Source organism: Protopterus annectens, chromosome 8.part0 (genome assembly GCF_019279795.1).
Source record: "Protopterus annectens isolate FY-2018-M chromosome 8.part0, PAN1.0, whole genome shotgun sequence".
Lineage (NCBI taxonomy): Eukaryota > Metazoa > Chordata > Ceratodontiformes > Protopteridae > Protopterus > Protopterus annectens.
In genome coordinates this window covers 761,127,514-761,152,208 of record NC_056741.1, presented here as the reverse complement: position 1 = coordinate 761,152,208, position 24,695 = coordinate 761,127,514, and positions in this window count along the sequence as shown.

Below are 24,695 nucleotides of genomic sequence, written 5' to 3'. Positions count from 1 at the left end.
AAGTGGGTGTTGATAGTTTATCAGTCTAAACAAAATATGTATGAAGGAGTGAGATGTAAGATGTAAAAATACAATCATTTGATTTTTTTCTACACAAAAATAATGTAGCAAGATTAATTTTAAGGTTAGAAATGTGAACATCTGAAATTATATTTTTTATTGAGTTTTACTTCAAAACTCAGAAAAATGAAAAGGACTGCTCTTGAACATGATTGGAATTAATTGTAAAAAAGTCATTGCCTTCTTGGTGCCTCAGATGTTTCATAAACACAATCTGATATACAAAAGTTTCTGAGGTGATGAATGTTGCATAATAATATGACTTTAAAATACCACAGTTCAGTTATTGTCAGTAATGGTTAAACACACAGGTTAGACACAAAATGATTTAATGCACCCACTAAAGAACACTGGTTAATTACACGTCATATACTCTTTCTAATAACACCCTACAACTACAGTATCATCCCTGTAGACACATATGTATCAGAGAAGTCCATTGTTTACATAATGGAACCTTAAAAATCAATATACTCTATTTCATTTACAAGCCTGTTTTTTGTATATGCATGTACAAGCAAAATCTCAAATAATGTTTAGCATTTTGTATTAACATGTTCTTGAGATTATAGTTACATTCTCAAGTATGCACTGAACTTAAAAATTGTTCCAGCTAGAAGAACTTATCAGTTATTCTTTGTTGAAGTTGTGTGGGCTACTTAACTTTTGTCTGGGATTTTTTTTGTGATATCATGTTTTCATTGATAGAAAATTTTACATCTGTGAATAAATATGCATAATGTTTAGTCCTGATGTAATGTTATGCAATTTTATTTATTTAGTTATATGTTTACACTGAAAAACACATTCCTGGGGATTCAATAAACTCTGTTTAGGTTTAGTGTGAAGCCTACATGGAGTTTATGTGTTTGCGCTATGAGCAGCACCACTAATTACCTATGAATGCCGCACACTGTCTATAAACATAAACAAGTGGGTTTTGTGGTCAGCAAAAGTGTTGCTGACCAGGAAACCATGTAAAACAACACAAACACTTGCAGACATGTATACCTGTTTACCTACAGGCAAACTAGGTCTCCGGGATTGAGCAGAAAGCCACAATAACTACCAGGATTATTAATAAAGCAATGAATACAGTTTCAACACATTACAGGAAATTGTAGGGTCTATGTCAGATAAACAAAAATGCAATCTGTCGAACACTTAGATGAGTGAATAATCGTAACATCGAAATTGGTATTGTGGGGGGCTGTGCCCCCCCCCCACACCATCCGCTAAATATATATTCCAACTCCTAGATCATACTGCAGTGAGGAAAGGGCAAATATCCCAATCTTCACTGTACTGCAATCCCAAAATACCACTTCCAATGTTATGATTATTCGCTCATATGAGCGTTCGAGAGATTGGGTTTTTGTTTATCTAAAGTAGACCAAAAAGTATATAGGTTCATAGGTTAGTACTAGACTAACTGCTCTTGCGAGCCATTTTAAGCTTAGCCAGTTATCCCCTGTGAGATTCAAACCCTGTATCTTGTGTTTGTAAGGCAAACACCTTAACCATTAGGCCACCCTCCCAACCCCAGTGCAGAGTGGTGCAGAAACCTGTTTCAGGCATACTGAATAAAACTTTTGTAAATGATCAGCAAGGGTACATAGACTGAATTATAAATAGTCAGGGGAAGTGTGTGCATTGAAAAGGGGCATACAGATGAATTGTAGGGATGAACACAGGGGAAGTGGACAGGTGAAATGTAATGTACAGCAGATGAGGGCATGTCAATGAAGACAGTTGTAGCATGAACACTAATCACATATCGACGTGATACAGTACAGACTGCACAGTTATTGCATATTATGTGACTGTCACACAAGGTGACATATCAGTGGAGAAGATTCTTTGTGATATAAGCATTCTGACATGAACAATGGAGAGGACATATATCAGGGATTGGATATACAAAAGGGGTTAGGTGCATATTGTGAAGCTGTGTAAAGTGAGTTTCCTGAAAATGAATGCAATGTCAGCATAGGTCTCAGCCAAGCAGGACACATAGTAACAGGCTCAAGGACAACGGCAGACAGAAGCACACACAATCATGGACAATTTCAGAATAATACCACCAGTAATCCCATGTCTTTGACATAACATATGTGATTGTGAGCGATCAGTGATGGTTCTGCAAGAACACACTTGTAAAACTATTATGATTTGTCAGTAATCTATGAGGGGAATCACACACATCTTCCTCAAAATTTAACATCTGTCATAGGTGTTAGGAGGGACACTGTTACACCTGTATTTTGAAATTATGAACAATCCTGGCTAGTTGACAGGTGTGCATGGCATATATATATATATATATATATATATATATATATATATATATATATACATATATATATATATATATATACACACACACACACACACATATATTATTTATATATATATATATATATATATATATATATATATATATATATATATATATATAATATTTTTCTTTTTCTTTCAGCTGTTCCCATTAAGAGTCACTACAGTGGATTGTCTGTTTCCATTTCTTCCTGTCCTCTGCATCTTGCTTTCTCACACCAACTACCTGCATGTCCTCTCTCACCACATCCATAAACCTTATCTTAGGCCTTCCTCTTTTCTTCTTACCTGGCAGCTTCATCCTTAGCATCCTTTTCACAATATACCCAGCATCCCTCTTCAGCACATGTCCAAACCAATATATATGGCACAATTCACACTGTCACAAATGTAACCCATGCCATCAATGTTGTCAATCAGCTATGTATTTACTGTGTGCATGACAGGAACACATATCACACATGCATCTTGTATAATAACTTCATGGGGATTCCGCACCATCAACCACTAATGTTTATACAGCAAAAAGAATACTTAGGTATGGCCAATAAGATGTGTGGGAACTCATTGTGGAAAATGTGATCCACTTGAGTAACTCATCCCTGGAAGATGTGTTGGGAGGTACATAAAAAAGGGTGCATTTTACTCAGTTATTGCTGTGGCAATGGCTGAGACCTATGGAATTATACTGCTCTTTGATGTGGATGTCCTGCACATATTCAGTGGTTCTGTTACATACAAGGGAGTAGTCACCACTGTGAACACATGCTGGTGAACATCCCACATACCATCTACCTGAGTGCATATGTCACATACCACTTGGTCTGCTCATAGGGGTGTGATGTCTACAGTATAATTAGCTTGTGTATTTGTTTTTATAATGTAACTAATTCCCCCATGATTTTGGTTCTTCTACTGTGTCCCCTGACTGTGGCAGCAGTCCTTTGTGTGTGTTAATATTGTCTTTGTATTATACCAATACACACTTAGATTCAATGATTGTCCACAGTCTGTAGTGCTCCACAAAGCTGGTTGGACAAAGGATGTGTAAGTCAGTCTTGACATCTGAGACTTAACAACACTCCAACATATTTATCTGTCATGTACATGATCCAGTGGTCTACCCACTTGGTGATGTAGATATTTATGGCCATTTGTACTAGTTTTTCAGTAGTACCTGAGTATGCATTTATATCAAATGGCTTGGCCAGGTCAAGTTATGCAGGATGATAGCATTGTCATCGTGCATGCCCTTGTTGATGGTCTTGATGACATCGAACAGCTGTAATAGACATGATATAGCCTGATCAAATCACACGTGTTTAGTACACAGTCAGAATATTGCCTATGTCCTTTTAGAGAAGGTCCATGATGACTGGTTGGTGTACCTTACAGATGAGGAGAGTTGAGATGGGTCTATACATGCATGCATCAGCTGATGTCCTCCCCACCAGTCAGAAGGATGATGTAGATGTACACCCTTCTGCAGAAACATAGACTTACTGGAGGCTGCGCTGAAGTATGGATCCAAGTGTCTCTGGTAGGTCCATGTTTTCAGTCACATTATAGGCAATCTGTGATGTTGTCAGGGTCCATTGGTTCTGTGTTATCAGCCATAGCGAGAACACAAATGAGCTGTCCTCCTTAGAATACAAACTGAGTAATGTTTGCATGTATACTTTGACTGATGGCCAGTGGCCAGTGGCAACAGGGGGGGTGATGTGTGAGACAAACGATCAGCAAGCAGATTGTCTGTTTCTTCTGGTTGGGTATGTCTGGTGGCATCCACACACAGATCTGTGCTTAGTTGTGTATTCCCCTTAACATTTCACATGCACTGAAATACATGATTTGTGAAAAGACCACCAAATACAACCTTGGTCATTCATCACATTCCACACACTGTTTCTATGCACACAGTCATACAACTGTACCAATGCCACGTACTTACATCAACAGCTCAACATATGCTTACATGTTTTTCATGGGCAAGCTGTGTTTGAGCAGCCTGATGCCATATCATGACACTAGAGATCAGTTGTTTGTGGCTCATGCAGAACATTTCTTGACACAAATGGTTAATAGATATGCACTGTTGCTGCTTACCACCTCAATAATCCTTTGGTATAGCAACACAACTGCACAGATAATGAATTCCACAAGGCTGCAATTAACTCAAAACATCATACATGGGTTGTATATATCATAGCATGGCAACGTGTGTATGAGACAAGATGTATGTGACCATGTAATCAATATGAATTTATATTGGTGTCTGTCACAGAACATTTAATGATGGTATGTACACACATGCACACCAGTACCATATGGCAGGTGTCACTGTGATGGCAGAATGTAAACTGTACAGAAGGTTGATCTTCTCCACTACAACGCATGCCTTAATATGCCAACAATCTACATAAAGATGTATTATAACATGTCAACAGTTTTCAGCAGGCATACTACTACAGCTGTTATAGAAGGAGCATGTAATGCAATGGCAGCAATGGTCATCAATACATTATCTGACATCAGAGATTGTAATACCCTCTTGTAGCCATACTGTACATCCACACCTCACTATAGCAAATGTCAATGATAGCAACATTAACATGTCAACTGTTCATAGGGCCATAGGACATTATTAGGAAAATGGCCAACATCACATGAAATCCTAGCCATTATTATACCATGTAAAACAAATCCCTATATCTATATCATAGAAGATTGTAAGACTATTGTTCCTATGTGTATATTTGTTGGATTGCATTACATCCTACCAATGTCTATATGGGACATGTGCACCACACCATGACAGAATTAGCAATCACACATGCAGTGGTCTGGAAATGGCTTGCAGAGGCTCATGGAAGTACTCTGCATCATGATGTGTTTATGCATATTTGACCTGAGGACATCCTGCAATCCTCTGCAGGAAGGATGTCATGTGGCCAGAAGAAAAAGGAGGATGGTGAATGCCCACATGGTAGTGAAATGAAGACCAATTCCAAAGATTATACAATGACCATAATGTGCCACCAACCACACATACACACACACACACACACACACACACACACACACACACACACACACACATACAAAGCAGTAGACTTACACCTGTGTAGGTATATAATATGAATGCCATGGAATGTCACAGTAGCAACACCACATATGTCTGACTGTAACATTAACACAAAGCACTTTATGGAGTACGATACCATCATTGCATGCTGAGGGGAACATGTTGTGAGGAGTGTAGGAAATGGATGTGGAGTCACATCCCTGTATAAAAGTGTATCAAAAATTATAGTTGTATGTATAGACATGCAAGTTGCCTGCTGTAAGAACAGAACACCTATATGTGTATGTAAAGTAGCCTGCAAACACAGTAGTTCATGTTACTGCAACAACAGGTTTGTCTTGAATATTGTCAGAGTATATGCTACAATTAGATGTTTGAAGGAGGGACTGACATAGCTGTGTTCCCACATATTGTTCTAAAATCACCACCATAGTGATTGTTAAAAGCACACATAGTTGACTGCATTTAGAATAGAACCCCTACTTAACTATTTACAAAACACAGTACTTTACACAAGTGTTACAGCACTAGTCAAGCAACACTTTATAACTGATGACATCAGCAGTGTCTGGTGAGAAGAGGATGGTAATAGCAGTGTCCTACATGCTGGTGTAAAATGGTGTCTCAAATGTCAAGTGACCACACACATGCATGAGCGCACACACACACACACACACACACACACACACACACACACACACACACACACACACACACACACACACACACACACACACCATTTGACAGCAGTGAGATTGAAACCCCTGTCTAAGTACACCAACTAGAGAACTCAGTATTCAATGTAAGCACCACACCAGAAGTTGAACTTTTAGAGTGTTGGACAACACTTTATAACTGATGGCATCAGCAGTCTCTGGTGAGAAGAGGATGCTAACAGCAGTGTCCCACATGCTGGTGTAAAATGGTCTCATGAATGTCAATCAACTGAACAAACACATACATACATACACAAATTGACTATAGTGAGAACTAAACTCCTACCTAAGTACACCAACTTGCAAAGTCAGTATTTAATACAACCACTACAGCACAAGTCCAACTTTTAGAGTGTTGGACAATACTTTATAACTGATGACATCAGCAGCATTTGGTGAGAAGAAGATGGTAATAGCAGTGTCTCACATGCCTATGTAAAATTGTCTCTTAAATGTCAACCAAGTAAGCACACATACACACAAGTTGAGTGCAGTGAGATTAGACCTCCTACCTAAGTACACCAGCTACAAAACTCAGTATTTAACTCAAGATCCACGTCACAATTCCGACATTTACAATGTTGTAGGACAATTTATAATGGATGACATCATCATTGGATGTTTAAGATAAGATGTTGGAAGGCCTGAATTAAATGGATGTGTATTCATGTACAACTGTCAAAATATTGGTACTCCGTGTGATTGCACTGATGACTGTAGGATATGCAATTAAGTTCTTCTGACTAGACACAGACACACACACTCAAGTTAACCACAGTGAGATTACAGCCCCTTCTTAATGACATACACCAGCTACAGAACTCAGCACTTTATTATAAGTACCACAGCACCAGTCTATATTTTAGAATGCTGTTGGACAATTTATAGTGGTTGACATCATCTCTGGATGTTTGAGAAAATATGTTTGGAAGCCTGTATGAAATGGATAACTAACCATGTACAACTGTCAAGATACACAAGTTCTGCATGTTACCAGATTTATGGTTATGCCAAGTCTAGTATTTGATGTTGTGTTTCCAATGTGCAGGTATACTTTAAGAGATAGCTGCTTTACAAGCTATATGCAAAGAACTGTCCATATTTCTACAAATATTAGACAATCTGAATGTGTATTGTCAGTATAAAGAAGTACATGGTATGCAAGGAAGCATTTTTATTTATTTCTGTATTGTAGTTGATATATTTGGGAACACGTACTGATAGTCCAAGTTTTAAGTGCATGGGTGTAGGTAACACATGACTACAGTGTAAATATGAGTTCTGTCCTTACAAAGTGGCTTCCCCTTTGGCTGCGTTTTTATGTGTACTTTAATGGGATGAAAACTAAGTGAACAGTAAACATAAATAATACATACTAATGTGCACTTTCCATAGTACACCACCGAGCAGTGGGTTTGTGTGATCAATGGCAAAATGTTTCTGCATGTGAGATACACATTTAAGGGCTCCTACTTGAACTTGAGAAGTACTTATCCATACTGGCTATGGTAGACACATCTAATAGAGACTATGGTGTTCATAAATAATTTGTATCAGAAATTTTGTGTCATCAGTTGTCTAACCAGAAAAAAGTATTTATACTGCTTTCCCCATTTGCATGTAGTTAAGCTATGAGCAAACGTGGGTCTCTGCTTCATTGATAAAATTATGAGAGTTTTATTGGTTCTCTTACCTCCATGCAAACCCATTAAGTGAAGAGGTGTGGCAGTCAGCACTTTGGATAGTACTGAATGTAAGAAACACAATTGCAGCATAGCTGACTCTTTGGCAGCAGGAGTAAGTGCATTGAGTTATTTGTTTTGATCCCAGATAATACAGGGTTTAAATCCAGCTGTATATAATAATTTTAAATATGTATTCATAATGTAATTAAATAATTATTTAAACAACTGTAACAGTGTATTTCCTTAGCACAGTGTATTTAAGCAGCATCGCGTGGGGTTAACCACACCATGCCATGGGAGGGGAAGAGCCATTCACTGTTGCTTGGCATTGATGAGTCATATGAAACTCCACACAAACACAGAGACCAAAAAGTGAATGGCTTCATTAAGGGCCACTTCTGCCATGTGTGTGGTGTGCGATCCTATTTTTGACCAGATTAAAGGTGTTAAAATTGAGTGAAATGGAGGGCAAGTAGGAGGAAGACCAAAGCGAAAGCAATATAGGAGTGTGCAGGAGGGAGGTAGGAAAGAACCATAGCTATCCACTTCTTCAACAGTGTAATAAGAACATGTATATATAATTGGATGAATTTGGACTGTTACCTCAATAATGCAACCATGTTATATAGCCAATTGGACTGAATCAAGTGTGTTGAGAAGCACATGTGCAAAGTGGAGAACTATGTAAGGGATAATATTTTTTGTTGGAGCAGGTGCCCATTTATGATTTTTTTATTTCAGTAAGAGAGGAATGCTTGGTAAAGAAAGTAGGTATTTCTGAGTCAGGAAAGTAGGGTAGATGAGGAAGTGGATGTAGACAAACAGGACAAACAAGACAAGACACAGGAATGGTGAGGGGCACAATGGTTGGGAGACACCATGATTGAGGATAAGTAGGGGACATCAGATGCCCATGCCCATCAAACATGGAGACAAGGAGAATCTAGTCCTTACCCACAGAACTGCCATCACTGTCCCCTTAATCCACTGGCTGTTGGAGTGTTTGACATGTTGTTTATGCACCATAATAGAGAGCATCCTCTCCATCCAATGTAGGCATGCAGGAATGGTGCTCTCCATGACTTAACACATCATGCCTGGCATTTCCTGGTGGGTAAGATAATCCCCACCTCCATCAATACTCCTGGAGGATACTGTTGTACCAGCTGCTAGGGTAATGCTACCTGATATGGAGGGCTCAGGGAGTGCAGGGACAGCAAATGCAGTACTGCCAGGTTAGGTCCCAGATGTGCTGGGCATTGCTGTAGGCACTAGTGGAGCAGTGGCAGGCTGAGCCACAGTGGTTGGCCTACCTCCCTGTGCTTTAAAGCATTTTATGATTTGTCAGAAACTGATGACATTGAAACGTTGTGACAACACATATAAAAATAAAAAAAGGGAGTTAAGGGTTGGGGTGAAAGAAAAAAAGAGGTAATTAGTACCATCATATGTGATATACAATAAATTGGTACAATATAAAGAATTTATTTCTACTTTTACATTTATGTATAATTTTTAACAACTATAAAATATAACTGATGATTGCTCCAAGTAATCCTTAGAATATGCATATATTGCACATATGCTTGATTAAATAATGCAGATTAAGTTAACAGTATGGCATGTATGCCACTTCTGTTGAAATTATTATATAATAGTTTTAAATGATTTTGCTATATATTTGTAACTTGTGGTATTTGAACCCACCATATCCTACAGCTGGCTTGCACTGCAGACTGAAGCATGCATGCTTAATTTTACAGTCAAGATATATATGCTTAATTTCTTACTACTGTATAGAAGAGCAATACTTGAAATAAATAATGGTTATATTGTGCTGCATACGTACCCTTTGCTTCCGCCCGTCTTTCTAAACACTCAGCGTGGTCTTCCCTGTTCATCATTATTTCCTGGTTTGCTGTAGAATGAAAAGAAGAGAACAAGAGAAGAGGATTATGCACATCACTCTTACCTATATGCAGTTTTCTATTTACTTTCTCTTGATCTGTATTCTTATATAACTGTGGGATGTCAGCAGTCCTAAATTCATCCATTCACTGGTTGAGTGCATCCTGCTTACACCTTTTGAGGTCATTAATGTTGTACCTGCACTGCTCCCCAGTGTATGGAATGCCAGCCACACTGGAGAAAGCCTTACCAGATTATTCCAAGCATCATATTTGCACTGGGACACGGTATGATCCCCCTGCAGCAGCCTTCAGTTATGGTTCTTTACAAGGAGTCTAATAAAAGTTCTAGACTCCTCGACACCCTACTTTTGAACTCTAAATTGGGCACTATCCCTTCTACCTCCAGACATGTCCATTCAAGGAAAACAGCAACAGTTAAGAGTGGTTTTCCATCAATTTGTGTTATTCCATTTAATACTAGTGTGCAAACCCAAACAACCATGCTAAATAAGTTTGTGCGATGTTAAGCAGAGAGCAAGAGTGCCAAACAAAGAGAAAAGCAGTTTTTGAAATAGGAAGGTTAATCTGCCAGTTGGCATTACTTTATGGGTTAGTTGGTGCTGTACCTGTTATGTGATTTAACTTTAGAGACATGTATTTGGGGTACACATTATATGACCTGACACATTTTTTGTGTGGCTTTACACACTGATAAAAGTGATTTGTACAATGTGGCATTCAAACCTATGCAACATGGACGAAACATATTCTTCTACATAGGTGGTTTTTCATCCTTGCCACAGAAGAAGTGTTTATGAGACATGCTCATTAATTATATATAAATAATTATGACAGAATGAGGGGTTAACCATATACGTGTGTGACCTGGCAAGGTCTGGTTTATACATTCATGAGTGTATCAGTATGATTGAAGTCTGAAGTCCATCTAAGGTCAGAAAAGACAATTATAATTACAGAAACATAACTGTCAATATACCCTCAGTCACACATGTAATTCATATGAGCTCCAGTGCTATACATATATTATTTATAGTTATGTTAATATTCTTTTGTATTTTATAAAAGTGAGTATTCACTCATTACTCTGGGTTTGCAACTGTGTAATTGAACAACCAAAATTCTACTGATAACCACAGTTACACATATACTATATCTCTGACATCCTGTGTATGCCCAATGTACATACTTTAGATATTTATTCCTAAATGTAAGTAGTTTTATACTGTTAATTTGTATATAAATCAAAATGGAACATTGGTAAGAAAAGTTTGAGCTTAGCTGGATTTGAACTCAGGATCACCTATACTATAACCCTTAGCTTACAACTGCTGCCACACGAATGACTAGGCAGCAGCTGTACATTTTCCCATTCATTGCTCTGTATGTGTTATGTGTGCTGACTGGCTCGCAACACCATTTAGCGTGTTTGCTCACTGACAAACTATACAAGATACAATGTATCCATTTTGAAATTGTCTATTGTCTGCTTCCTGTCTGCAGGTGTTCTGGACTTGCAGGTGTTGTAAAATCTTGCTGATCATTGCGCAATGCTGCTTAGTGGGTTTGCGCAATAGTAAGCAAAAATGCAGCAATGTATCCCATTTTGAAATTGACTACTGTCCGCCTCCTGATTGCAGGTGCTCTGTCTGCTTCATGTTTAGGCCATTAGACCAGTTTTGCATGAAAGTAAATGACATGCAAACATGACAGGCAAAGCTCACCTTGTTTTATCATTCTATACAGTGTTTATTAGGGGTTATCCTTAAAATACAAATGTGGGACTTGAACTGTGATCTACAGATAGTGTATACTGTGCAGTTTATTGTGTTTACCAGGTGTGCTACACATGCACTTGACTCACAGGTGTAATTTATATAATATTTGTCATAGAAGTACATTACATGAAATTTATTTGAGTTATTCATTTCACTGTGTGTGTGCTATGTCACTCGACACACAAATAGTAATATTAAAAAAATAACATTACAAAATAAATTTTAGCATGCATTAAAGATTTTTACACAAGTCTGGATTTGAACTGTCACACCAATAAACCTACAAAACACAGTAAGAGTGTTGTATCCTTTTTTATCACACAAACAGCTTTGCAGCAGGAATGCAAATCATTGTGCATATAAATGCGTCCCATTTCATCCATAGTATTAACAAGACATATGACACTTATGCAGTCTCAGTTATTTGTACATCTGTCAAGTACAGATTTAGTGCAAAGACTGATCACACAACCAATTATAAGTATTGTTTCCAGCAATGAAGCTCTGTCTTCTCTTTGTATTGTGTTCATTCTTCTCTTATCTGAACAGAAATCTAGACATGCGGTCTGTAAGGCATTTTGTATCATTGTACATAAAATGTATTAGGATATTAAATGACAATTATATGCAGTTTTCAACAAAGGCAGGGGAGTTTAGATATTAGTGAACAGAAACTGAGAATTGTGTGCTGTTCACTTCCATTTGAAACCCTGAGACAATTACTTCTACACTTTGTAAGTGTAAGCTGGGTGACATACCTACTGCAAGTAAAGAAGTCTGAATTGCTGTTGTGTTTTCCTTCTTCCTAGCAGCAATCATTCACAGCTGTAATCCATTAGCAACTAATCCCGTGGGACTGCCTGTACTATGTTTATAACAGATACATGGAGCCAAGAGTTTGGAATTCAGCAATTCTAATGAGTTCACACCTCATTTGTATCTTCACTTTGTTCACAGTCCTGTATCTATGCTATAAAAAGGTAACTGTATTGGCCTTGATAAGGTATGATTGAATTTTTCAATTGCATACTACATTTGCGCACATGTTACTAGTAAAAATATTTTATCAATCTATATATATATATATATATATAGAGAGAGAGAGAGAGAGAGATGAATTAGCAAATGCAACTTTTATATGTACTTCTTAGAAGTTTACTGATGGTGTAGGCATTTTTGTCATGGCATTTTGCTTTCTCAGATATAACGCCTTATTAACTTTCATCAGAAATGTTGTTGTTACAACTGTTGCTTTCATACTCTTCTATGTTATTTCAGTGAAATGTAAATGTCCTATGCTGTCAATGGCACAGGGGTGTCAGCTTTGTAAGATGTTCCATAGACACCTCTAGGAGAGCACTGTGCACAGGAAGAGGTAATCACTTATAATAATTGACTGATGTGTTATTCCTTGCTTGGTACAAACTGTCTTTGCCTCCTGTTTTGGAAGTGGGGGAGCCAAGTTCCATTTGTGTGTTTCCACAACCAAAAACATTTTAAAGAGGTTTGCTCTTGTTAATCATTGTTTGGGATCAAACCTTGGTTTTGTGAGAATGTGATATTTTAAAACCACATAACCTTTTTTATTGTGTTTCTCCATCAGGTGATATTGAAAAAAATAATAGTATGTGTATAATATAAGCAAGACTTTTATTTATGTGATATTTATGTGTAGAATCCTCTTTTTTGTTTTTGTCACCTAGGATTATGGCACCCCAGTGTTCCAATTCCTGTAAACTCCATTTCAGTGACTTTGAGAATGGTGTAATTGTCCAAGCATTTAGGCACCCCGATGCCTTTCTGCTTGAGAGGGGACATGGAGATGTCTGGCAGAATGCAGATTTGGAACCAGATAGTGAACAATGTCAATGCTGTGTGTGTGGGGGGGTGCAGCAGGATATATGATTGGGTATATCATAGGGCCACTGATATAATTTCACCAGCCAGATGAGAGCACCTGCAGTGTCCCATGGACAGCTGGCTACTGGGGGGGGGGTAAGCCTACTACAGAGCCACCACTGACACTAAATGAAGAGCTCCTTTCCACTGTCAAGGATCCAGGGAGCTCAGAGGAAAGTGCACAACAGCATGTGATTGATGTTGAGGCTGCTGTTTCAGGGAGGGCAAGTCCCAGGAAGAGTTTCCAGGTAAGCTTACACATGTCCGTTCTTACCAATTTCTTGTATAGTAAATGCTGAATGTAATAGTTAAGTTGGTTTAATTATATTTTTGAGGGCAGTCTATTTATACATTGATACAGTTAACATATTCTGGTTTATTATACATGGGCTTGGGTGGACAAGTCAGCCCTGTTTCAATTTAAAGTATTGTTAATGGACATATAATGGCAAAAAATTGGTCCCCTGTGTTATTGGTATTGTGATGATGGTGTCCTTACCTTTTGCTTAACTTCTTCAAGGATAATCCTCCCTAGAAAGTGCTGAGTCATCTGCACTTGGTAAGCCAAGCAATTTTATTTCAGTACTGATAATCATTTGACAGAAATATGCATTTATCTGTATGCATGAGGTGTGTGTCAGGAGTGCATCTGTATTGCTGTACCATCTGTAATAGTAGCATAAGTGTTAGTTTGTTAGCATATACTAAATTGCAGATGTGTAGGTATTAATTTATTTCCTGTGTTTGTTGTTTATTATAACAGGTGATCCTGAAAGTAGAAGTATAAGACTCTTATCACCTAATGTCAGAGTATCGACAGACTCTGATGATGGTGGTGGCCAAACACAGGCACAGTTGATGACTGCAGAGGTTGAATCTGACACTGAGATTGACATTCAGCCATCCCCTGTATTTCCATCAGACACAGCTAGTAGGCCTATGTTTATTTATTCCAGTGAGCCCTTAGATATTGGACAGTTGGATAGTTAGACACTTGATCAGGGAAATGCGGTTACTGTGGCTTCAGTGCCTGTTGATTCTGATCATAGCCAAATTGTGGTTGAGGTGGCATGTAGAAGGGTTGTTAGAGATGCTCAAAGGAGTCCTGCTGTCGATGCTCCACCTGATCATCTGTGTCTTTCTGTGCCACTTGATGTTTGTTTAGGGCCATCATGGAGGCACAGATATGTTCCAAAAGGGCCTCTGAGGAAATGCTTAAGGTTGTAGATATGTAGAGGCAGACATGCATGACCGCCTCCACCATGTTGCCAATTCAATAGATCAGATGGATCAGATGAATGACACATTGGAACAGGGGGTGTCATTGACGGAGCATCTGCTGAAATGGGGATAGCATCTGCATGGACTTAGGTCACCCACATCATCAGATGTTAGCCAACATGGCCGGGATGGTTCATGCTCCCATAGTAGCACTACTTCCACTGCTCCATCCAGATTGGGTGGCACAGTAGTGCAGCGGTTAATGTTGTCGCCTCACAGCAAGAGGTTCTCTGGTTCGATTCTCGGCTGTGGTGCCTTCTGTGTGGAGTCTGCATGTTCTCCCTGTGTTCACGTGGGTTTCCTCCAGGTACTCCGGTTTCCTCCCACATTCCAAAGACATGCATCTGGAGCATTTCTCCCCGGGTCTCTGCTGAAAACAGGCTCTGTGGAACCTAGTCGGACATTCCCGGTCAACAAATGTTAAATAAATAAATAAATAAATAAAATGTGTAGGCCATGGGGTCATGGTCATGGGCATACTCATGAGGAGAGCTCATCCAGCAAACATCAGTCATGTTCAGGTAGCAGCAGTGCATCTGACTGTGGACATGGACATACCTAGTAGAACCAGTTCTTGCGGTTGGGGATGATGATGAACTGTCACATCTACCATGCACGGCTCACACCTGTCCAAAATACCAGTGTTTAGAGCTAGCACAGAGCTTGGCAGTGTTCTTACAGACATTTACACATATGCTTCACCTTGAGTGCCCGTAAAGACACACAAACACATAACAGTTACATGGGTCAGTCATGAGGCTTACAGCTCATTCTGTCTTAGTGGCCATTTGATACTTTATCCAAATGTCTGCCTGTTTCTCTTACTTACTGTCATGCGCTCACTACCTTTTGTATTAGCCTAGGCCTCCTGCCTCTCACCCCAACAGACACACACACACACATACACACACACACACACACACACACACACACACACACACACACACACACACACACACACACACTACCCTGTGCAAATGATGATAATTGTGCCATATCCTTATTTTCTGTCTTTTGGATTCAGGGATACATAACACTTTTGTCTGATGCTCAAGGTGCATAGCTGACCTTCTGCTTAGTTTATCTGTGTTTGTGATGCTGTTTTGCAAACTGTACTGCTTTCTTACAAGTTTTTTAATGTGTACATCCCTCTCAATTTCTTAGACCAACAAAGTTGGACCAAGACATAAATATCAGTGGGACAAAGGCCTAACAATAGGGACAGTTTTTAAATATTAACTTAGAAAGTTGACAGAATAACAGGTTTTGTATTGCCATATGGTTTTTCTGGGGGTTATGAAGTCTGGAAATTAAATGTGTTCCACCATTCTCCAACTTCAATCTTTAATATTTTGCCAGTACAAAAGTATAGCTCTTAGACATTTATTTTTCTATTCCATGTTCAATATTTACCTTGGAAGTCTGGCAGTTGCAAAAGTTTTAATCTGGAGCTGACTCTGTCTGATGCTATCGGTACACAGCCATTACATAAAGTAAAGGTTTTGAGCATTGCCTGATTTCAATGTTACTGTATGTAATTGCATAGGATTAAGGTTTTAACCCCTTAGGTGGTGAGCATGTTTGCTGTTTGTTACCTCTTGGCCAGTGTGATGGCATATTGTGCACGCCTATGTCTACCTATACCCACAACAGTTGGTGGTTCCCCCTCTGTCTCCTCACTTGAGTGTGGCTATGGTGACTTACCAGTGGTGGTGGGATGTCTGGCCCTTCTCTTTGGTGTTCCTGCTGAAGCTGTTTTCTCAGGATAATATTGTGAAGCACAGCATACACTGTGAACATTTCAGAATATGTACAGGGATTGTACTGAAGGGCTCCCTGAGATGTTTCTAGACACTGGAACCATGACTTCAGCAGTCCAAACACACTCTCTGTGACATTTCTTGTATGAGCGTGTGCCTCATTATATCATTCTTTATTTGGTGTGTGTGTGTGCATTTCTGATGGGCGACATCAGCTACAGTTTGAGTGCATAATATGCATCCATTAGTAAATGACCCTGTGGGATATTCCTCCTTAAAAACATCTGATACAGTTGAGAGTTGTGTCAGATATGTGAGTCATGGTAACTGCCTGGGTTGCCAACACACACATTCAGGATGATTCCCTTAGCATTACACATGACCTGGCAGTTAATGGAGTGGAAGCCCCTTCTGTTTATGTACACCTTTCCCTATTCTTTGGGTGGTGCTTTGATTTTGACATGTGTATAGTCTATGGCACTCAAGACGTCAGGTAGTGTGCTACAGGTAGAGCTCCTGCATAGTCATGGCCCTATCATCAGGTGTACGGGGAAAATATATGTGGTCACTGCCATGTTGTAACATAATATTCAGGAATCGATGTAGGATTCTGGATGTTGATTCCTGTGAAACTCCCAGTGCTACACATACCTTAGTCTTCACTGGTATTGTTTCCCCTTGGTTTGCCCTTGATCTCAGTTAAGGATGACAGAGATTGCATAGCTCCTGCAGTGTGTCTCTATCCATCCTGTAGCATTCTATAATTTCCACATCATGCTGACCATGGAAAGGTAAACAGGATCTAAACACCCTTTTCCTTCTTGGCCGATGTCTATTAGCAGCAACAGCAGCAGCATAGCACTGGACCTGTTGCACATACACATGAATAAGAGCAACAGCAGCCCTTAACATTGTTTCCGGGTAGACTACCTTCAGTGGCTGTATTCTAGTAGGTTTTGAAATTCACAAGGAAATCCTACACAGAGTCTACACGATTGCTTAATATCTCATTGAATAGCTCCTCCATCTTGTATTGGTTAAGTAGCATACAATTCAACTGCTTATGCTGTAATTAGCATGCCACTGTGTTTACTGCGTTTGCACAGCTCTACGTGGTGTGTATAGCTGCTTATTGAATACAAAATTGTGTGCTATTGTTGAGTGCACATGGTTTTAGCATGCCATTAGGCTTTATAGAATCTGAACTATTATTCTTTACATTGACCAGATAGAATGGAGTGTGACATACAGGTAATATCTCACATGCTATTAGATATTTCATAGAAAAGTTACACACAATTACTTTTTTTTTTCTCTCTCAACTTGCTTGCTGCGAAAAGTCGAGGTACTAGAATAAACTTTCACTGGATATCAACCCTTGTTCCTCTTTGGATTTTTGGTGAAACTGTTTCCAGCTTTTGCATTTTTTCTATAGTATATTTTACTTTTTTGTGTTTTCAACATCAAGAAACATCTCATACGCACAAGTGAAAATTTGTATTGAGTGCTAAGGAAAAGTAGAAGGCACAGCAGGGTCTAGAACTATGATCTTTCTTTAAACAAACTATTTGTTGGAGATTTAGTGTAATTTTTGTTTGCAGAAATGCAAAGTGGGCTGCAATTCTGTTTTTTCTTTGAGATCTTCAAAACAAACTTTTTTTTGTATAAGTTTTTCCGCCAGTATGTCTATGTATATGCATGTGTAAACTCTCACACACACACACACACACACACACACACACACACACACACACACACGCACGCACATGAGCGCGCGCGCACGCATGCACACACACACACACACACACACACACACACACACACACACACACACACATGTTTTTAATTAATTTTTATATTTGTTAACTGGGAATGTCTAAAAGGAAGTTCTATGTTTTATTTTCAGTGCAGTCTTAGAGAGGAAAGCTCTACAAATGTGTTACAGGGAAAATTGGTGATACTTTCAACAAGGAAAAATAAACAGAACAGCAATGAATATGCAATAAATAGTTGGAGGTTAATAACAAACAGTATGAAATACCTTCTTTATTAGCCCAAATTCCAAAACAAATAGGCTACATTGAATGTGTAACTCACTTGTGCCTTTAGCACTACTTCTGCATTGTATAGAGTGGCATGGTTTACCATTGGAATGTCGGCGTACTATTGTACGGCTATGAAGTATTCGAACTACAGTTGTTCGAATACTTCATATGTGTGCAGGTTAAATGAGCGAACATTCTATTTGTGAATGGACTGTGCTTTAGCAAATATGAACGTTCGAAGGGATGTACAGAGATCATGGTACAGTGTGGTTATGGAAATATATCCCTTTTTCTCACTGTAGTGCGATCTCAGTGTTGGAATATATGGTTAGGGAGGGTGTGGGGGGCGGCGCAGGGGGGCTTGCCCCCCTGCATAAACTGGATGTTCGGTGTGCTAGCTAGGGAGTAGCAGCAAGGGTGGCATTGCTGTTAAGTGCCGAAAATGTTGTGTCCAACATTTTTGGCATTAACCGCTGATCTTTGACATTATGATGGTTAGGGTATGTGTACTTTCAAGGAATTAATTCGCTGTTAAGTACCTTTTTTAATTTTCAAGATTTCAATAGTAAACTGAGTGGCATTAATAGGACCACATACTTTTTTGTGCATTTCATATATTGCAACATATCCTTGTGCTCCTTACAGAAATCCCAAAATTAAAGGACTTGTAACAGCTCTGAAAATACAAAAGCAGGATTGTGTTTGTGTTGGGGGCAGGCCTTAGATGAGTAGCTGAAAACAGCAGCTTTTCAGAACTTAGCAGTTTTCATCTGATTACACAGGAAAATTAATTTTTAAAGAAAATTTTCTTCACATTTCATATGCTTTCAATTCAACAAACTAGAAAAACATGTGAAATTATTTTAACATTTCCCTGTCAAAATACTCTGGACACTTACCAGTTGCATGTAGAAATGAGCAACTCAAAAGTATTCCCATAATGTCTCTTCATTGAAGAAAGACCTGCAGAAAGTAATGACAACACTTCAGGAATTATTTGTAAAAATGGTTGGACTTCAGGAGAACCTAGAGAATTTCAGAAAACACAGGGGGGAATTCAATAAAGCCTAAACAGAATGATTTTCCATGTAGGCATAGTGGCACAGCCCCGATACTGAGACTGGCAGCTGTGCAATCCAATAAAAAGAGCAGAGAGGCACACAGAAGTGTCCGCATAATGCAAATCACCTCATAAGGAGGTGAATTTCATGCAAAAATAGTCAAATGAGGATGCTGGAGTGATCCAGCAAGCAGATAGGTAGATGTGCAGATCCCGTGCTGGTGTCTGAAGTGTACATGGAAAATTACCGTGTACAAGAAAGTAAAACTTAAACAGGGGCTGTAAATTTAGAAGGTCAGAGATTGCATATTAGGGCCGATATGTGAAAAACTATGCCCTGTATGTGCAAAAAATAAAGCAAAATAATTAAAAATAAAATTTTTAATAGCCATATCACGTTTGCGAACCTCTGCGTGGCATGCAAACATGCCGTTATACAATAAAAAAAAATATTAAAAACTGTAAAATCCAAAAACAAGACGTATGTCAAAATAATGCATTGTAGGGCCCTGCAAGCAGTATGTACAATGGCAGATTTCGTGGTTGCTAAGGAGGCAGGCCCTGGAATAGTGAAGTATCCAAGTTGTGTGCACAGATCAGTATACAAATGAGCTGGGGTTACTGAATAGAAAAAAATGGGCTACTGTGTCCACAGATAAAGTTGATGTAGCCCCTGAACCATGTAGGTGTCCACCGAGGAGGTATCTAACATCAAAAGGGGGTGTGTCACATTATGTTTAAGTGGATTGGAGCTCAGTGGTGCCTGTTTGAGTGGTGCGCCGCTCAACTAAATGGGGGGGGGGGTGTCTAGTGATGCTAAGCTTTGTTTAGCTGCAGGGCACATGTTTTAGCTGGTTTAAGCTATGCTGAGTGTGCTCATGCATAGGAAGTGTGTCCAGACTGCTGAGTAGTGTTTACACCAGTGCCGCAGGTTTGAGCGCCATGCCACACTGCTTAGCAGGGAAGGCATTTAAAAAAAAAGAAAGGAAATAACCTGGTAAAACCAATCAAGTCTAAAGTACTGATAAGCCCTGTTCCACTAACACTGGGCCATTCAAACCCCTCAGTGATATACCTGGCAAGTGGAATGCATCATAGTCAGCCAATCACACAGGCTGCATTTGCAGCACGCCAGTATAAAGTTTGCATACACCCTACAATCTGATTTTTCACCCATACTCTGTACCACTGGCATACAGACTTCAGAATTTTAACTGTCAGAATGCTAGGGGCTGCTGCTCTGCTACATCTCTATGTGGTAGAGGTTGATGGTGGTGCTGGTGCTGATGCTGATACTGACCATAGGCCTAGACTGAGAAGGAGAAGAGTGTTCAGGCCCAGGGTAACCTTCCAGGAGCTACATGAGCTGGAGCTTATAGAGCGCTAGCAGAGACATACTACAAGAACTCACCGAGCTTTGCCGGCCTCAACTCAGACCCAGAGCCAACAGAGGGGAACCCATCCCAGTGGAAAGAAAGGTATGTGTAGCCCTTAGAATACTATCTACAAGAACTTTTCAAAGATCAACTGGGGATATGATGGGGGTCTCAGAAGCATCTGCATCTGGGGTACGCCACCATTTCCTGGCTGCCATGCAAGCACATGCCAGTGAGCACATTTATATACCCTGCAACCTTGAGGAGAGGGCCAGAGGTATGTGTCTCTTCCACAGTGTAGCACACTACCCTGAGGTACTGAGTGCCATAGACTGCACTTATTTGCACATCAAAGCACTGCCCGATGAGGAGGGTAGAGTCTACGTCATCTGAAAGGGGTATCACTCCATCAACTGCCAGGTCATGTGAAATGCCCAGTGCATTATCATGAATCTGTGTGCTGGCAGCTCTGACAGTTACCATGACTCCTATATCTGTCAGGCATCACAGCTGTTACCAGACGTCTGCCAGAGAGGACATCCCATATGGCCATTTACTGGGGGATGCTGGGTATGGACTGGAACCGTGGATGATGACACCCCTCAGAGATGCACATACACCTACTGAAGAATGCCATAATGAAAGCACATGCACAAACTAGGAACATCATAGAGCATGTGTTTGGGCTGCTCAAGTCACAGTTCCACTGCCTCAGTACATCTGGTGGAACCCTGCAGTAATCTCCAGCCACATGTGCACAGATGTTTACAGTATGTTCCATGCTATACAATATGATCCTGCAGAAACAGCTGTGGCAGGATCATCACAGAGAAGGGACACACAGCCCCCATCAATGCCAAGGTGCTCAGAGCCACAGGGGGACTCAGAGGAGGAACCCCCTGAGCCTGTCCTGTAGACAGATGTAGGCATGTCCAGTATGCCCTGGCCTTGAAAAGAGGCAATGCATAGCACATGCACTGACAACCTAGGGTCCTATGGACTGACACGTCACTCTGACTCACATACATAGTAAAAAAGGATGCCAGCCACACCACACAACCTGTATCTTACCATGTACTGCATGCATCTGACAGAGTCAACCCTGAAGCACTGTTATCTCAACTGCTGTAGACACAAGGTAAGTCACTCTTCTTTACAAGAAATGTATGGGGTACTGGACCTATAGTAACATATGTATGGACCTGCTGCATGTATGCATGGGAATAGAGTGGGCTACTGGTCTACCTGCAGAGAACTGAAAGTTATGTAGGACAACAGGAACTCCCTGTCCAATACTGGCAGCCCCATAATATGCAGTAGGCCACAAGGCAGCAATCCCCACTACACTATGTGAGGTAAATGGCAAACAGCAGGGTCATAGGACAGATGCATGACTGTCTATGCTAGTGTCCCCTAGCCCCAACACACCCATGTTTCCATACAACTACAGTAACAATATGGTGGCAAGGTTATAGCAGTAGATCACACAATCCCAGGGCTGTCCCAAACAACTTGATGACATGTTCTATTTCCTCAATATGCAGGAGTCAAAGTGTATGTCTGTCTGCTGTTGATAGTGTCAGGAATCACACTTCACTTTCTGGTGGCTGGTGTGGCTCAGTTGGCTAAGTACATTAGCATGGTTGATGGTGTTCATGGTTAGAAGCTGGCTGCACCTACAATTTTGCATGTGAGGTACTCCTAGGGTAAGAGTCACAAAGACTGTCAATATGTCACTATTTGTTACTGCAAGAAAGATGGGCAAAGCCAAAGACAATGGAGGGACAGGGGGCCATGGCTATGGACATTACACATGCCGTGAGTAACCTAGAAGGGGCTAGTATAACAGCAGCTGGGAACAAGTCAGAGTAGCAGCAGGATGTACAGGCCTTCACATAACTGTGTCAGTACCTACAACAAGTCAGCAGGCACCATGTAGTAGTGTATTACCACACAAAACATCTGAGGATCAGAGCAGACATATGGGGTGGAATGCTGGCCATCCTAATAAACATGTACAGTCAGTGGTGTGAATTATGTAACCCTGAGTGTGCTTTTACATCATGTACCCCAGTCACAGTATACCTACAACTACTTAGAACAGGAAATATGGACATAGCCATGAACATGAGCGGGACAAAGACCCACATATAAGGAGAAGGATTAACTACTGGCCAGACAAACATAGAAAGTGAAGAGAATAACAGGAGATGCAGTAGCATGGGTTCCCTGCTGTGTATGCAGTCAGCAACTCAAATGTCTCTCATCAGTACCTAACATTAATCTATAATGATTTGCCACTAATGCACCAGAAAATCACAATGCTATTTAATATGTATCAGCCATATGATGCAAAACCCTGTACAGTCTGTTACAGTCTGTACACACCCTAGGTATGAGTCAGATATTATGTGTAGCACACAGCCAATTAATCCCTTGGACATAATATCAGGGAGGGGTGGACTGTTGAATCAGGTGCAGCAGCCAATTGGCTGTCGAACACAAACTCCCAAACTGGAATACAGGTAGGTCTGACCTGGAGTTACCTTGGAATTACTGATAGTCACACTGGGCATGCTCCCACACTTAGCTACTGTCATCCCACATCTGATACCTCTGCCTAAAGAACTCAGATGTGAATATATCTCTGTGCATACAGACAGCTATGTATATGTATCTGTCTCCCTGTCCCTCTCAGACATGATTACTCTACTCTATCAGTATATGGCACATATAGATATATTACATATGTATATATATATATGTTCATAGGTTCATAGGTTGGTACTAGGCTATCGGCCCTAGGACCTATGCAAGCCTAGCCATAACAATTCCCTAGATATTTCTTCCCACAATATTTACTTCTCTGGACCCCTGTCTAGCAGGGCAACTAACATGATCCCTGGGGTGAATTTCCTATCTTCCATCCAATCATCAAGGTTCCTTTTGAAGAAGGCCAAAGAGGCCCTCTGCTTGACATGTATGGGCAGATCCTGTTTAGATCCCTGGAGTGTGTAGCTCTGAGGGATTGGGATTTCTTTAAGTGGAGCATGTCCAACAGCTCAGGGTTTGTCATGTCCTTGTATGTTAAGCAGAGATCGCCTCTGAGTAGACAATATGCCACAGAGTATAGCTGGAGTTTTTTTAGACAGTCAGCATATGGCATCTGCTTTAGGCCTGTGATTCTTTTAGTGAGGTATTTCTGTGGCCTTTCCGGCTGTTGCAGATGTCTTGTGAGGTACATACCAAACAGGACATTATACTCTATAATGGGTCTAATGAGGGATGAGTACAACGGAACAATGACCTCTTTTTTTCTGGATGAAAAGCCCTTAGTGATGAGGTGTGCCACATAGAAGGATTTCCTGACTGTCGTGGTGAAGTGGTTATCGAAAGTGAGACCACTGTCCCCCTGTGTCCCTAAGTCTCTCATCACACTTTTGATGTTTAATGTCATGCCACCTATGTGGTAATTCATGGGTACATGTTTTTTTCCAAAGGGGATAACTATACATTTCTTGGAATTAAGCTTGAGCCCATGGCTCTGGCACCAGGCATCTGTTTCTGTAAGGCCCTTTTGTAGAATATCCACATCATTTGGGGATTCAATAATGGCTCCCAGTTTGCAGTCATCTGTGAACTTTGTTAGCCAGAGTCCCTTAGTGTTGGCCTGTACTTCAGAGAA